This window comes from Zophobas morio, unplaced genomic scaffold, assembly GCF_036711695.1.
Source record: "Zophobas morio isolate AGI-343-1 ecotype UQ-CSIRO unplaced genomic scaffold, CSIRO_AGI_Zmor_V1 ptg000024l, whole genome shotgun sequence".
In the NCBI taxonomy this organism is placed as follows: Eukaryota; Metazoa; Arthropoda; class Insecta; order Coleoptera; family Tenebrionidae; genus Zophobas; species Zophobas morio.
In genome coordinates, this window is record NW_026972129.1 from 20,197,885 (window position 1) to 20,214,979 (window position 17,095).

The 17,095-nt window shown below is 31.3% G+C and overlaps 1 protein-coding gene across 2 annotated transcripts in view; it reads left to right on the plus strand.

Annotated features, from left to right (window-relative positions):
* Positions 1-11,915: 11,915 nt before the first annotated feature.
* LOC135135110 (sex peptide receptor) overlaps positions 11,916-17,095 on the plus strand; it is a 333,985-nt gene continuing 328,805 nt past the window's right edge. For both annotated transcript variants that reach the window (XM_064064095.1, XM_064064096.1), the window contains exon 1: positions 11,916-12,028. The gene's annotated coding sequence lies outside the window, so the exon portion shown is untranslated. The remainder of the gene's footprint in view (positions 12,029-17,095) is intronic.

A 17,095-nucleotide genomic window follows, 5' to 3' on the forward strand; every position in this document is an offset into this window, starting at 1 on the left:
ATTTCAATATAATTTAACACAATAATCCGTAAATACTGCAATAACTTTTACACAAACTTACGGATTTTCAAACACCACAAATGTACAATGGCACAATGTCAATTGTCAACGGAACTGTCATTGACTCAAGGTAAAAGAGATTTCTGTTTGTCATCACATTCCTGACAGATGGCGCGCGATCGAAGAAAGTCAGTTCACTTAATAGCCTTAAAAAATATTCAGAACTCTTTACAATAAATACCCATAGATAACATACAAAATGTGGTAAATTATTTTAATTGATTTAAGTTGTAAAAGAAATGCTGCAGCGCCATCTGTTGCCTAAAACTCTAATGAATTCAGACTACAATTTCAGTTTTTTCTTCTTTCGTCTTTAGTGTCTCTCTTTTGTGCTTTAGTCGACAGTTAAAACATACGGTTTCTGCTGTTGTTCTTATTTTATCTGATATTAGTTAATCTTTTCTAGGCAACTTTAATAGTTATAAATTTATGGCTACAGTTTTCTTTCTCAACTTATTGGACTACAGAAAATTGTAGCATAATAATAATTGCAGCCCATGATAAAATATGTGGCGCCCTCTCTCTAATATATTATATGATACGTATAATAAAAACTAAAATTTTAAAAAACTTTGAATAGCTGAAAAGAATGTGATTTATATTTTATAAATTTACAAGTTTATAGGTGCATTATGTTTATTATTTTTATTTATTATAAACGTTTGTAATAATAATAAAAATAATTAACTACAAGTAAACAAATAATAACCTACTTATTAGAGAACTACGAAAATAACCCAGACAAAATAAATGAAGCAGTATTGCATCTAAGTGGTTGTCACTTGCTGCTGATGCAGCTCAGTTTTCATAGAACGCGTTTATTTTCATTTGAGCTGACACTTCATTAATTCATAAAATGACATAATTAGTTGTATACAAATTTTGAAATTCTAATAGACTCGTGGAGTGACTTAAATCTTTAATATTATAGCTTGCGCTAGCTGCAGGAGGATGAAGTAAAATATTAGTTAATATGTTAAGTTGAGAAATTTAAGGTATTCAGCTTTTTGTAAACTAGCTATAACTGTTATAGTAATTGATATTATTTTGTACTAAATAGTAATTGTGATTTTGAACAAAAGCGGCGAAACATGTATCACTGGCTGTCAAGGTGTTTAAATGCAAAATGGGGTGAGTGAATGTATCGCAGTTCATTGACCAGAGATCCGACCATCCCCTAAGGTGGCGGTAAACAAAGCAAAACCACCGTTAGTAGTTTACCTAGACAGAATATTTGAGTACATAGGAGGGTGTTAAATGCAGGGTATTGACAATGAAATAAAAATAAGATAATAGATTGTGCCAAACAAACAAATACAAGGAAAAATGATTCTACATGTAGATTTATTACGGGTTATCTTAGAGATTTTTGCATCCAGTTTACAACAACATAACGCAAGTGTAACAATTTTAAATAATAATAATAGATTAATTAAATAACCCTTCCACAAAAATGGTGACGTCATTTCAAACCATTTCATATCAGTATGTAGCGTCACATACTCTACTTTCATGTTTAGTTTTGTAGTTTGTGCCAACGACTTCTCCAAAATTTGGCAAGCACTGATTTGATTACACAATATTCATCGTTAAAATTTATTTATTCATTCCCTTCAGGAAGTTAATTCATCTCCAAAATTTAACAAATAAATATTTAGTGAAAACACGGCCTAAGATCAAGTATTCTTCGTGCTTCAGTAATATCTTTCAGAATTATTTATTCAGTTTGTGTTTTTTGTGTTTGGCGGAAGAGTCGAACAGCTTTAAATAATTCGGTCTCTGGAGCCAGTATACAATGTATAAAAGAACAATATTAAGAAATAAAAACATCTGCGTCAGTATTATTTACAAATGATCGCCAACCGTCAACAAAAATCTGCTGAAAAAAAAAAACAGTGTCTATGAAACATCCAGACGAAAACATTTAATGCTGGAGACAGTGCTACAATTTGGCTAAAATGCTTGTAACAATTTTTGTGTCAATGACTGCCTGATGTGGTAAACCTATATTTTCGTGGATTAATCTGTAAACAATTTACAGATTATCTGAGTCAACTTTAAAAACGTAGCTTTTTGCTCATCATTTTGACGTGAAAATAAGTCAGGTAAAGTCAGTGTACAAATATTTTAAACACAAAATAATATGCAGTTCTACAAAATTAAAGCACCGTCCTACGTTTTACCATTTCAGCTTTAGCCATAGCATAGCAGAGGTGTGAGTAGTTAATGAAATTATAGTTGTGGGGATGGTTTATGCATGATACGTCACGTTAGTCCTGTCATATCGAAAGCCGCCTCTCCCTAGTTATCAGTTTATTTCATTACAGTCATTTCCAATTTTGTTACGGCTTTGCGTCATTGAAGCTTTGCACTGCATTTTATGTATCATTTCGTGTTTTTTTGTGCGTAGATTAATGTTATTTTGTTTATAGCGTGGTAAATATTTATGGTTTTGTAATGGTCGTGTGTAAATTTTATGGAGTAGTTTATTATACACTTTATCCATCTTACCTGAGGGATCAAACCTGTTTAAACATTATTGCCACTATTGCTAAAAGAACTTTACGAAAAATACCAAAAAAAAAAGTTATTCAAGAACATGATAAACTGTCACAGGTTCTAGAATATGAAAAAGTAGGTCTTCGGTTTCCGTCTGATGGTCTTGTGGTCTTTGCAAAGTAAATCCTATTTTAGAAAAAAATTAATGAAACTAAAAAATGAATTAATAAATTTACTGTCACATATTTTTAAGAACAGTTAAAATGTGAAGGATCAAAATAAGCAACAATTGAGCTTGATGCAAAGCAAAACTTATTCAATTTCTAATTAATTTTCTGACAAGGGGACATTCGATCCCTTTTGTATATGAAGGCAATATTGTTACTTTCAAAATAAATTCTTGGAAGTTTTAATGAAACACTAGTGCTTAGTATATCGGAAGATTGGAAACTGTATTAAACTGATATGATAGAAACCGGAGTAATGAAGAGGGATCAACGGAATGTTGAAGTTCTCATTATAGGCAGCCATATAATAATAGCAAGGAGATCTTTATATCAGTTAACAAGATGAATAGATGTCTGAATGTAGTGTACATAATATGTAACTAGATAATATTATTATCTAATGGAATCATATACTTACTATTTCCGTTAGCGCGAAAATAGCGCAGTAAAATAATGTGCAGCTTCTATTGTACATGATAATATTATATAATAATGTTATTAAATACATGACATTTAAAAAAAATCAAATGTATTTTTTTTAATTTTGCGTACATATAATAAATGTATTTAACGGACTTTTTATCATGTGGAAAAAATTCCTAAACCACATGCTTGTTCACATGTTTTTTTTTATAAGAAAAAAAGTTGTTTATTAATTTTTCCTTTACGGGTAAATTGCAAACAGTTTTGGAAAAGCCAAATATTATGATGTTTGAAATGAAGCAAGTCACGAGTAATTATAAGAATTAATTTCCATTAACATAATGCGTTCGAATCATAGGCAGCGGCGGAATTAGGTATGGGTGATTAAAGTATGATACGTTAATGAATTTAGAAAAACAAGCTCTACAAGAATTCTAAAAAATAGATAATGTCATAAGAGTTTGAGTTTCTTACACTGTTGCCGGTATTACTTATCTATTTACTTATCACAAATAAAATCATTTTTTTTTATTTTTCAAAGAATCGAGATTTGAATTGTATTTAAGACGCGAAAGTTTAAACAACAACTCGAATATAAAATATCGATCGCCCTGAGATATGAAATTTTCTTGCTAACTTAACCGAATTATAACAAAAAACGTTGTGTAAACATCATAAAATTACATTGTTCCCCAGATGTAACAAAATCAAAGTAAACAGTAGTTTTTATTAGTAACATATTTTTATGTTAAATTGTACTGATGGACTGATAATATTATCAGTGTTGAAAATGCATACTGTTACCATTAGCACATAAAAATTAATGGTTATTTATCTTTCAAGTCCCAAAATTCACTGATGGCATAAGTAACGCAAATACAACTCGTGGGCGAGTGTCTGAGTGGTGCATGAAAGTGCCATACGACTATCAGCGAGAGTAATGCATAAATAATTTTTTTCACTAGCAGCCATGACCCATGCAAATGTCGACTCATTTAGAGGTAGCAAATACAACTTTTGCGACCACCGGTTCAAAAAGAAAAATTGAGGTTATGTACGCAATGTTTGATGTGATTATTTCTTAAAAAATGAACAAATGTGTGCTACAAACATTACTTGAGTATACGCACGGTAGTTGGTCGACGGTAGAAGATAAAATGATTAACTCAGCGACAAGTATAAACGGTTTTCTTTGTGTTGAAGATTTAAGATTAAGTTTGATTAGAAATCAAAACAAAATCATGTTGCGTCAAAAAATTGAACGTTTATTTTTTCAGTTTATTGTCTTATGGGTTCTATTAGTGAAAAAAATAGTATATTAACCACGGTTGCAAAGCCACTTCTAGACCTCGCGCTTCAGAGCCCTCGACGCTGCGCGTCTCGGGTTCTAATTTGCGCTCGGTCTAGAATGCTTGGCTCTGCAACCTTGGCTAATAATATACTATTTTTTGAATTGCCTTTTAGAAAGTTTTGTTGTCTTTATTACAAAAAAAAAACTTTCAAAAAAACTTTGCGAACAATTTTCAAATGAGGTCGTTTCACATTTTTGATAAAACTAACAATCGAAGGGTGATTAAATACTGGTTTTTCTTGAAGGAGCTATCCGTTAAGAACTTTGTGAAGAATCGTCGGAGACGATAAAGGATCAATGTCTTTCTTACGCTGCCATAAAACAATGATTTGTGGTATTTAAGAGGGATAAACCGGCAATCGGTGATGAACAAAGATCCGGAAAATCAATTTCTAATTTCAGCTCGAAAAATGTTGATGACGTTTGAGTATAAGGACGAACTGAATTACAACGAATACGCTGAACATTTTACACGACCGTGTTTTTCAAACTGTTAATATCTTGGAATTAAAAAAACAGGTCGATAAAGGGTTGAATACTGAACAAAAGGACGTGAGAGTGAAACATTGAAGGGAAACCGTGACGAGAGGGTATTATTTTTTCAGTAGTCGAACGCTACAAAAAACGGTAGAAAAACGTTGTAAAAAATTCAAAAGTATGTTTTTTGTAAGACGACTGGGAAATAATGAATCAGGTAGGAGGAAACACAGTACAATAAACAATAGTTAATTTGGAAAGAGTGGAAGTTGTACAATCATTAAAGAAAATTTTATAAAATCCTAATTTAATTAAGCTCCTTAAAATATAGATAATTGAAACTCTTAACAAATTTAATAATTGTAACAAATTAAGAGCAAAATTCACCCCTCTTTGGAAACAGTATATGCATGATAGCTCCAAGATTTACGATTACAAATTTACAGAGAAAAAAACTTACAAATAAAGGTTTAGCTCTATTTTTCTCAGAATAAAAAAGCTCAATAAAACTGTGTTCAGTCTCCACAATTCAGTGATTTTCTCCTTAGGTAAATTTTTCCTGAGTGACTTTTCATGGTGTCTTTTTTGTCTGATCTTGTTACCGTTTGTGATGAATGTAGGGGTTCAGGATCGCGTGGAAAATAATGGTTGGATGTGTTTTGAACAGTTATATTTTCTATTTTGGATCAACTAACTTAATAAAGTAAATTTCAACCGAATATTCTAATTTGGTGGTATTTAAACTTCCTATCATTATTTTTTAAATTTTTTCGTGTTTGAAATATAAATGCATTGAGGGAGATCACAAATTAGAAACTCAAAATAATAAACACTCTGTTCTACTAATTTTAATTAAATATTTTTAACTCAGTCGGTGACAGCGAACTATATTTTACTGTGGAACTGAAGACACTTAAGTAGTGACAGTAACCTTAAAACTAATACTCCTCAACTCAGGTTTTTTCGCCGACAAACAACGAGTAAATAACGTGCAGCACGAATTCGTTTCAAGAACTGCTACAGTCATGCAATGATAAAAAATGTAGAGATTTATTTAAACATCTTTAAGGACTTCTGAAAACGACAAGAGCATACATTGGGGGGAGTTTTCTTGAGAAGACGCATATCAAATGTTTACAGTCTTGCAAAAAATATGTTTTATTGATCCAGCATGACTTGTATAAAATGGAACAGAATGTGTAGCCATAATAATTTAACCTAGAAAGCACGTGTGTGCATGGACCCAAAATAAAAAAAATCTCGTAGAATAAATTAGAAGTTGTATTTTGGATCATTTTTTGGTCAGGTCCTTTGTGGTACAACTTTGACCTATGTAAATATTTTGGAACTGTAGATTAAAAATTCATTAAAAAATTCCTGACAAAATAAAAAAAAGGTAAATTGACAATGATTATTGTTACTAGATGTTTGTGTTCCATAAACATCCAACAAAATATATTTTTTTTTTGTAAGGTTTCGTAAGTTGTTTTTAGAGAAATAACTGATAAATACGACTCTAGGGCTGTAAATAAAGTGCTTATTTAAACGAATTATTTTTATTCAGTAAGTATGATATCATGTTCAGTAGTAGTTATTGTTATTTGATACCTTTGGGTTTACAAGTTCATTACTCATTATAAATATTTTCATTTAGTTGTTGAAAGTAAACTTTTTAACGTGAAATATTTCAAATTTCCCAAAATACGTCGGAAGTTCTTTTGTTATTTTTTATTTTTATTGGTAGACATAATTTGTATATTAGTAGTGTCCGCTTGGTTTTGGTTTAATTTTTTTAAATATTAATATATTTGCAGTTTAGACAAAAACAAGAAACAAACCAGTGCAATAATGAGGCCATAAAAGAAGAAATCAAGGTAAAAACGAATACGTGAATACATTATTATTTAAGGAACAGAAATGAAAATACGTACCTAACATGTACCAAAGAAACAAATTCTGATTCTAATATCTTTCTGAATCCCCAAAATTCTAGAATATCTGAAATTGTTAAAATACTCAAAAAACCTACTAGCAATGAAAATTCAAAAATTTTCAAATATCTTTAATATTTACGTTTGTACTCTCGTGAATGTTGATATACAATTTAAGTTCTGATATTTTGGTTTGATGTATAAATTAGTCCAAAATCCCGAAAACGAACTTAATTTAAATTTTAAATATTGAAATCTCTGTAAGTTGTTGAAGTTCTAGAGTAACATCTGAAAGTTTACAAAGTCTTGAATTTCATAAGTTTATGAATTTTCAAAATCTCTAGCAGTTTTAGATTCTTTATATACAGGGTTGCTAAAACGTATGGATACAGTTAAATATTTCTGGAACGGTTTATCAGAACTCAATGAAATTTGATACACGAGTAAAAGTATTTAAATTGCGTCCTCTGAAATATTATTCAAATTTCCATCAATATTTGTTATGGAGATATAACGCCAACGTGATTTTTTTAAAATAGCATGAGGGACCAAATTTGATATTAAAAAAAAAACATATTTTTCTGCATACAGTATGCAACACATGTCTTTCTTTATTTGTACTAAAAGGTAAAAAAAAAGATATTAAAACAACACAATTTAGAAAAATATTAAATTACATTTAATTGAAACTGAACGGATGAAGAGTCTTTTACGTTATAGGTATATATTTATTTACTATGTATTTATCGCATGTATTAATGTTTAATTTTTGTATCCATTATAGGCAACAATGCCTGTTGGACAATAAATTTATTTATTTATTTATTATAAAGGTTGGATGTGACGATATAAGACTAGCTAATACTTTAATTGATTCTTTGGAAAACTTTGCTCAACGAAATTATTATTGCCAGGAAGCCCAGAATGGAGAACATTTTGAGCATCTTTTGTAAAAGAAATATTTTTCAATTTTAGATTTTTTTTATTAAAAAACTAAAATTGAGTTATTTTTTTTATTTTTTAGTGCAAATTGCAGAAAAAAATGCTTTGATCAAAAATATTAAATTTGACCCCTCGTGCCATTTAAAAAAAATCAAGTTGGTCTTGTATCTCCAAAAGAAATGTTGGAAATTTCAAAAATATTTCAGAAGAGTTTAATTACTTCTAGCTGTACACCAAATTTCAATGAGTTCTGATAAACCGTTCTGGAAATAGTTAGCTGTATCCATACTTTTTAGCAAGCCTGTATATAAAATTTTGGAACTGCTTCAATTTCTAAAGTTGCGTAATAACCAGAATCTCTGAAATGCCCAAAATGACTAAAATCTCTCAAATTTTTGAAAATTTTCAGTCTTGCAAAATCTTCAAAATTTCCGAACCTTTGAAATATCAAAAATTTTTGAAAATTCTAAGAAGTTCTTTCAATGTGATATCGTTTCCAAGAAAATATAAGTTGGCTTTGGAAGTTATAATCGGTTTCTTTGTTTTGTAGAAAATATTTTCATGGGATATGTTCACAAAGAAGTTCTGTTAACTGTAACGAAATTATTAGATTTTCCACAATTAATGTCTTTAATAACAATAATATGCCATACTCGTAAAACAGACCATAAAAATTTCCTCAAATACCTTATATAAAACTTCGTCAGAATGCTTAGTATTTTAAGGCATTTAAGATTCTAAAAGTTCTAAAATTTCTTGTTCTTAAAAAAACTATAAATTTTGAGGATGTTTTAAATATCTAGAATAACATTATAAAATTTTTGCATGTGGAGAATCTCTAACATCTCTAAAATTATCCATAACTGATAAAATTCTAAAATTTTTAAAATCTTGATGTTGAAATTCGTAACACCTTCTGAAAGCCTAATAATTTCTAGAATTTCAGAATACTCAAAATCCCCAGATTTTCTCAAACTTCTTTTACATCTTTTATATTCTTTAAAACCTGTAGAATCTTTAGGATGTTCAACTGAAGTAACATTGCCATCTTTGTCGAGTATTATTTTTTTAAATATTTTGTATATACTAACCTAAAAAATAACGTTCGTTGGAGTCTGCCTCGTTTATTTGTGCATTCTAGACTTCTTCCAATTCCATATTTTTTATTTCTGATTCATTTTCCTTTATTTATTCGAAAATTTTGTGTCACGAGACTTCCTTTATCTTGGATCTTCTATATACTAACGACTATAAACCAGTTTGATATTTCCAAAGTAACATTAATCCTGTGTCTATAGGGCGACTTGCTGCTGTCATATTTTCTCGACGTTTGATGACCTAGAGTACGGAAAAAGTGGTCTCCCATTTCCATCTGTTTGTACTCTGTCGTCTGTGTGGATTTGTGTTAAGACAGATAAATCTCTGAAACTACTGGATCGAATGTTGTCAAATTTTGTATCTATATTAGATAGATCATGTAGATGGTAAAACGCTAACTAAAATTTAGTTAATCATCCCCACCAACAATCTGATGCACTCTGCTTATTATATTGCATAACTAATGTCTAAATTTTATGAAATAATATATTCCTGTACTTGTAGTCTACGAATCTACCGTAGTTTTGTTTAGTTTGTATTTGTTTACTGTCTAATCCGTCGTATTTTTTACATGGATTTTACGCACATTCATGAGTGTTGGTGCAGCCCTTTTTTGCACAAATTAAAAATAGGTCACCCCATTGTCTCGAAAATGTCACGCTTGCGTCTAATTAATAATAATAGAGCAATAATTATTATGGTAACATTTCGTCCAAAACTATATTCATCCCGTTTTGCTCAATTGTCAAAATTAATCAAATTTCATTTCCTTTTATTGTAAAACATAAACAGTTGAAGTTAGGCATGTATTAAGACATTGAGAAAACATCCCGTTATGGAATTTAAGCTGTTATGGGTTTTGAGCAACACTGGGTACCTCGAGCCCCAGTTTCTACTTTATTACCCTCGACGGATAAACGAAAAAATCTATCGAACGTAAGAATAATTAAACTACTACCAAATATCGGGTGATTTTTTTAATTTGTACTCTGGTTACTTATGATGCTTACGTCAGCAGTTTCAATTTAACTGTTGACGCAAATGTTATCGGACGCCAGTGTTTATCAAAAGATAATTAGGACACGTATAATATTGAATATCAATTTGTAAGTTGGTACTAATTTATCATTCTACCTGAATTATTGGTTGCCTACTTATTGGGAAACACACATTGAAAAATACTAAGAAATTTAAGTTATCATTTATATTTATGATAGGTGAAGCCAAAGTTGTGAATCATCATAACGTGACGGCAAAATTTATAAAATTTCAAAGCTAACTTGATCTACATTCTTTTATAATTTTTACAAAAATTTAATTTTGCAAAAATTTATAAGGGAAAGTCAAGTAAAATTCCTTGAGTCTACTAAGTATAATTTTTTTATTTCAGTTGTTTGTAGTAGTTTTACTAAATTTGTTAACTAAAATTTTCTGCAATTCGGCTGTTAACATTGTTAATGGATTTTAGTGGTAAAATTTCAAAATCAACATTCTGGAAATTCACAAAAATTTTAGTAACAACTACCATGCTTCCGATAGCAATTTTTTTCCATAAATTTGGACGTCTAGGGTAAAAAATCAAGACGGATTCATAAACCACAAGTGTACGAGTAGGGTGACGTCATTCCATTGTTGGTGGGAATGATAAATTTTGATTAGCGTTTTATCATCTATGCGATATTTCTAATGTCCATATGAAATATGACAAGAATTGGTCCGGTAGTTTCCCAGATTATCTGTTTTAATAAAAATCTACACAGACGGCAGACAGACGAAAACGAGAGACATATGTTTTCATACTCTAAGGATAATGAAAACATGAAAGTGGCCCTTCGCCGGATGGACCCTATTATTTCCTTAGCTTACGGTAGGGGGTAACTTTGGAAAAATAACTTGCTAATTTGTTCCGTGAAGCTGTGTTTTGTCTTCGTCCTTGTCGGATATTTTTACATTTTTGAGAGAGAAAAAATACACAAAAAAATCTATATAGAAACATGAAAAACTTGGCGTGCTTCCGGTTTCACGTTTATTTTTTAATTAGGTAACCAACATTAAATTCATAAAACTTTTATTGTTCCTTCAACTTGCGCGAGAAAACTTTTGAGTAAATTCATACTGAAAATTATTTGAACAGTCAGTGGTTGAACTCTTGTATTTATGTTCAACGTTGGTATGACAAGAGTGAGTTATGGAGCGGTTTTTGGCCCCGGCAATACTTTGTGTTAATCACGCACTATAGGCGTCCCACATATTTTCGAAGCTAGCGTCGGTGGACAATATTAAATTCCTAGGTGGCAAGGCCAGGTAAAATTTCTAAATATAAATTATGCGTTCCGTAACCAAGTCGGACTCACCCTAGCCCAGTATTTGATCTGTTGTTGGATATTTAAAGACACAATTAAACCCCTGAGAACTGAATAACATCAAACAATAAACGTGCGTTCACGCCTTTCGGTTACAAAGTTAGATTAAATGGAAATATTTGCGTTCTTAGTCAAACAACTTAAATACTGCTTAAGTTAGAAGACACCGGAACAAGTTTATCTTCTTCCAAAAATTGATTCGCAAACACAAATAAACAAAGCCACGCTCTACCTCAATTAACATAATTAAAGGACACCGTGAGTCTTCTCGCCCTGTACTTTCAGCGTTAATTTAAGAGCAGAAAACTTGCCGAAGAGGCAATTTCCGGGCGGAATTTTTCAGTCGGATTGAATAGCTGGTCGTTAAATCCTGCTGCGGACTGCGTGAGAGAACTCTTTCATATGATCTCTTCGTCTTGGTGAAATTTGTAAATTTAACAAGAATGACCCGCCCTGCGAAGGACCCTACGTCTGCGCACACCCAATCCGGGAAGCTATGAAACTGGGATTCTTGATCCCATCTGTCAGTAGATTCGCAAACAGGGGTGCCACTGCTGCTTCCTGCGGAAAGGTACGCGTTGCGATTATTTGCCGTGAACAGAGAGTCCTGCGGGGGAGGCAAGATGCACTTTTTAGATTCCTGAAAGCCCTCCAGAGGTGAGCGAATCAATATTTAAAATTTTCTGCCGCCATACGTACGAGGAAACTTTTTTAAAAAGTTATTTTGAATTTAAATAGAGGTAAATTTACATAGTAATTACAAACGAAACAGCGATAAGATAAACATCTTGCAATGCTTACGCCGGCTCGGACTTTTAAATTTATCACAAAGTTTATTTAACTGGGAATTTCTTAACTTTGCAAGCTGATGAATCAGCTTTTTTATCGCATACACAAGACCCTTAAAAATTATTAAATTACTTTTGTTTAGGAGTTGTAAAATCTGAAGAAGTTGTCGACTCTTCAACGTCTCGACGTAACAAAACTTGTTAAGACTTAGAGCGTGCTGAAGTTCGTCTTGCCAAATATTTCAGGCTTTTCCGAATACACAATAATAATAACTCAAGACTCGTAAAACATCTTAGGAAAAAAACTTGACTCAACTTCTCACGAAATTAGTAGACTTAACGTCTTCAACACATTTTGAAATATTAGACCCATTCAAATTCTTCCAAACTTCGGAGCGTCTTAGTAACTTTTTCACAAGTTCTGAATATTACAGGTTTCTGTATACATTATGTTATAAGTGAATTGAAAATGAGACACGTCTAAAGCAAGAATGGATTGCAACGGCTGCGAAAATCGTAGCTGTTCATTTTAAATTAGCCTCAAGACGGGACTGAAGGAAAAATATTTCCAAGAACAGAATAATGATCTCAATATTTTCTCACAAAAAGTTGTCAGGTGTTTATGACTTGCTGGAAGAATTATGTTACTTTCGTGTTTGTTGCAATGTTGAATTCTATTACCCTCAAACAGCTGCCGTAGTTTATTGAATGGACTCTAAATAAAGTTACTCGAGAGCAATACATTCCCTCATTAGACCTAACAATCGAGATTAGGTCAAGGAGATCTTGAAGATAACATAAGCGGTAAAGACTGTTCTGCATGAAACTACACAGTATTTGCTCCAGTTTAACTTACACGAGCGCACGCTTCTGTGGAATTATCTCACAGGTATTTGAAATTTTATTTTCGCCGGTATACAAAGGAAAACGGAAAAGTAGGGCGATAACCTCTCGTTTGCGTTAAAAAACATAATTAACGTTTTCCTCTCGTCAAAAATGCAGCGATTACGGTCACTATAACATTTTTGTGTGTGTAAACCATGGTTCACAAAACGCTTTGTATATAATTTTGTCCATCAAGCGCTGAAATAAAGGAAGTAGTTGTTATTTGGGGAAGCAAGGTTTTTGCACAAACAATTGTTTCCAGCTGAAACGACCCGAGTAATTTCTTTATTTGCACAAGTTGTTTGTTAAAAACAAGTAGTGGTAGAGATGTATAGTGCAACCAAAAATAAAGGAAATACGTTTGGTTAACTTTTTAAAAGTTTTTCCTGCGTGTAAAGACGGTTTTCTTAAAATTTAATATTCCAACTGAAATCAAATCATTTTTTCATTACGGAAACTTTTTTCTGTTGAGATAACACCTTAGAGATATATACCAGTCCTATTTAAAATTTTGGCAAGTTTATTTAAGAAACGCGTTTATTGGATAAACAAAAAAAATTTGAGTATCTATCAACAGAACACAAATATACAATCGAAATTACCAATTTTAAATCTCTTCATTAAACAAGTAACTGTTGAGATAAAAATAAATCCAATGAAGTGGTGATCTGTTTAAGACACTCAACATCCTGAAATATTTTGTTAAGATATCAACTTTAAATGTGTCCGGTAATTAACAATAATAACAATAATATGCCAAAATAATGTCACAAAGGAATCAAAACAAAATTTAAAAATACGTACCGTACAGAGTATGTCTGATTAAGTTAACTTAGCATCAAGCACGCTAGATCAGAGTAGTACAGGTCAGGGTTTGCTTGAATGCCACTCGTTTCCTAAATGGTGGTGGCTCTTAAAACAGCTATAACGATATCAGTAAATATAATAATAATAAACTTGATATTGTCGTATGTTTTTGACAGCAGCGTCATTTAATAATAACAGCACCTGCTACTATAACCGAAAATTATTATTTCGTTTGGTGTGTTGGCACAGTGATAAATGGAAAATATTTAGAACCGTAAAACCAAAACCACAAATTTAAAGTAAATTGTTTAAAAAAGAGGCTTTAGAAATTCGGTTAAAGCTTGCTCTTAAAATTAAACGGCGAAGGTTAAATATATTTGCGCAAGATTAAGATAAACTTTAGCAATAAATGGGAGAGAGAGAACTTCCATCTCAGGTCACGCTTTCATTTATTATTTATTGAGTTTTGGTAATGTAGGATATTTTTTACACGGGTCAAAGCGGTGTTTTTTAAATTGTATAGGGTGATGAAAAAATTACCTATTTGCTCTGGTATTTTGTTAAGAAGACTCTGCACAACTCGAAAAAAAATGGTTTATAAAATCTCTGAACCAAATTTTTGAAAATATTAAACCTCAAAATTAAAGAATTCACTTCGAAGTAATTGTTTAACTGTCCATTAGACAATGCAGTTCAGTAAGACAAATTAGAAGTACGAAATTAATTCTTCAATTTTGACATTCAATATTTTTAAAAGTATTATAACGGAATTTTTGTCACTATTCTTTTCGAGTTTTTCATAGCCTTTTTAAGAACGTACCATCGAGTGTTTTTTCTGAGGCATAGTACATAAATTAGTTTTTTTTTTAATAGAACACACTATATATTTTTACATATTTTCATTAGCCTCTTTGCATGCATTATAACCATTTGAAATTATAATGCAATGTTGCCACGTTATTCCAATTTACATTATTTAATAAAAAAAATCGCAATATATAATTGTTTTTTTTTTTGATTTGTGTTGCAATATGTCTGTCTAGAGGTAAACAGAAGTACCCGCTTTATTGTGGTAGCAGTAAAATAAAATTTTAATGTACAGAGGGTTCATAAAAGTGATTAAAAATGACCACATTTCAAATATGGATATCTCAGATTTTTCAAATAGAGTATTTGATTACTGCATCTTACTTTACTACTACTTGATTAAAAAGAAAGAGAACAAAATACAGAATAAGATGCAGTAATAAAATACAGCCGCTCTATTTGAAAAACTGACGTATCGATATTTGAAAATTGTAGTAATTTAGTTTTTTTGAACACTCTGTATATTAAAATGTAATTTTATTTATACCATACATTTATTTAGGCATCTCTTCACAAAATATTGTAACACAGGTTTTAAAAGTACGATTTTTTTAAGAGCTTTTTTTTTTAAATTTCAAGAAAATTGGAATAACGTGGCAATGTCGCATCAGAACTTCAAAATTAAACTATGGTTGCAAAACGTAAGAAGAAGTCAATCGTAATGTATGTAAAAAGATGCACGGTATGTCATTTAAAAAACTAAATTATATGTTGCGTCTCAAAAGCAGGACACTCTGTATAATTAATTAGAGTTACAGGAAAATAATTGTATTCTACTCAAAGAATCTTACAACTTTAGTCTTCAATTTTTGATGAGATATCGAGGAGTGCACGCTTAGTGACTCATGTATAACATCACCAGAAATATAGTGCAGATTCTGTCTCAAGCGTTTGTTGACTTTTAATAATTTTTATGACGGCAGTGAAAATTTTGTTATAACATACTTAATAACTTCCAAGACACAATTGTTTACAATTTTCTAAGTAGGCCATTAGGTACCTTTGGTAGTGATGTTATTTGGTAAATTTATATTGTACTCCCAGTTTAAAGTGGTTTTTATTACAAGATAATAAACATTATCATCTCATTATGACCCCACGACGGACAATATGAGTTGAATAACGAAGTACGGCCCTGCAAGGAACCGACCAGTTTCTTATTTATGGCTAGGGATTTACTCTTCGACACAATGGACCTATCATGAAAACCACTTTAAACTGGGAAGACAATAGTAAGTGATAATCTTTATGTTTCGATAAACTGTACGTTCACACTCCCATTAAACTAGGTACGGTCCTGTATTGCTTAAGACAAGAAGTAGACAATTTTACAACGGTGGGCGGTTGAACCGTCATCAAAATTATTGAAAGCCAATAGACGCTTGAGGCAGAATCCGCGCAATATTTCTAGTCATACTATAAATAAAAAATTGATTTTGTGAATATTATTTTATCATTGTGATAACACGCGCATGTTAAAATAAAAACTGACTTACATCTAACGGAGCATGTGAATGTTTGAAGTGAGGATTAGAGGTCTATTTTGTAACTCTTAACGATCTCGCTAGAGCATCGTTAACTTACGATAATCGTTCCCATAACGATTTTGGGACTGATAGCGATTTTGTAACATCTATCGTCTCGTTACATAGCGATCGTATCGTTAGAATGTCATCGTTCCGGAACGATAGGTTTCAGCTCACCGTTAGAAGTGTCAGAACACGTTAGAAAAGTATTTATACAATGAAGAGGAACGTTTTGGTGCAAATATGGGTAGAGAAGGTAAATGTAAGTAATTAATGTATGTTTGGATTAGGTTGATAACTTATTATAGGTATATTTTTTTTACTGCAGAGACAGAATGAGAAATTTGTCTCGGGTCTTAAGAGATGTAAACGACCCCTTGATCGTTCGAGAAGAAACCTTTAGGAAGACCTACCAACTGCCGCAGAGTTCTGTATTATTCACCAGAAGTTGCAGGAAAAATTATATACTCATGTGCTATTTCACACAACATCTTACGCATAAGAAATATCGAAAATGACGAGATCAATATTGTCTATGACAAGGAGAACGATAATAATGAAGAACTTGAATATGAAGAACACAATTTACTACATGAATGGCATATCGCAAGAAATAATTTAATAATACAGCATTTTCAATAATGTATTTATTATTTTTATTACAACATAATGAAATTATTAAACAGTTCCTCTTTCACATAGTCTTAAATTTCTGGCCTTCTTTCAAACATTGAATTTCCAATCTACAAATCTCTGGAACACACAGTGACGTTTACTTACCAGGCAGTACATTGTAATTAGAGTGCTCATGTTATATTCTTGGTGTACTAAAAAACACAGAGGTTATGGTT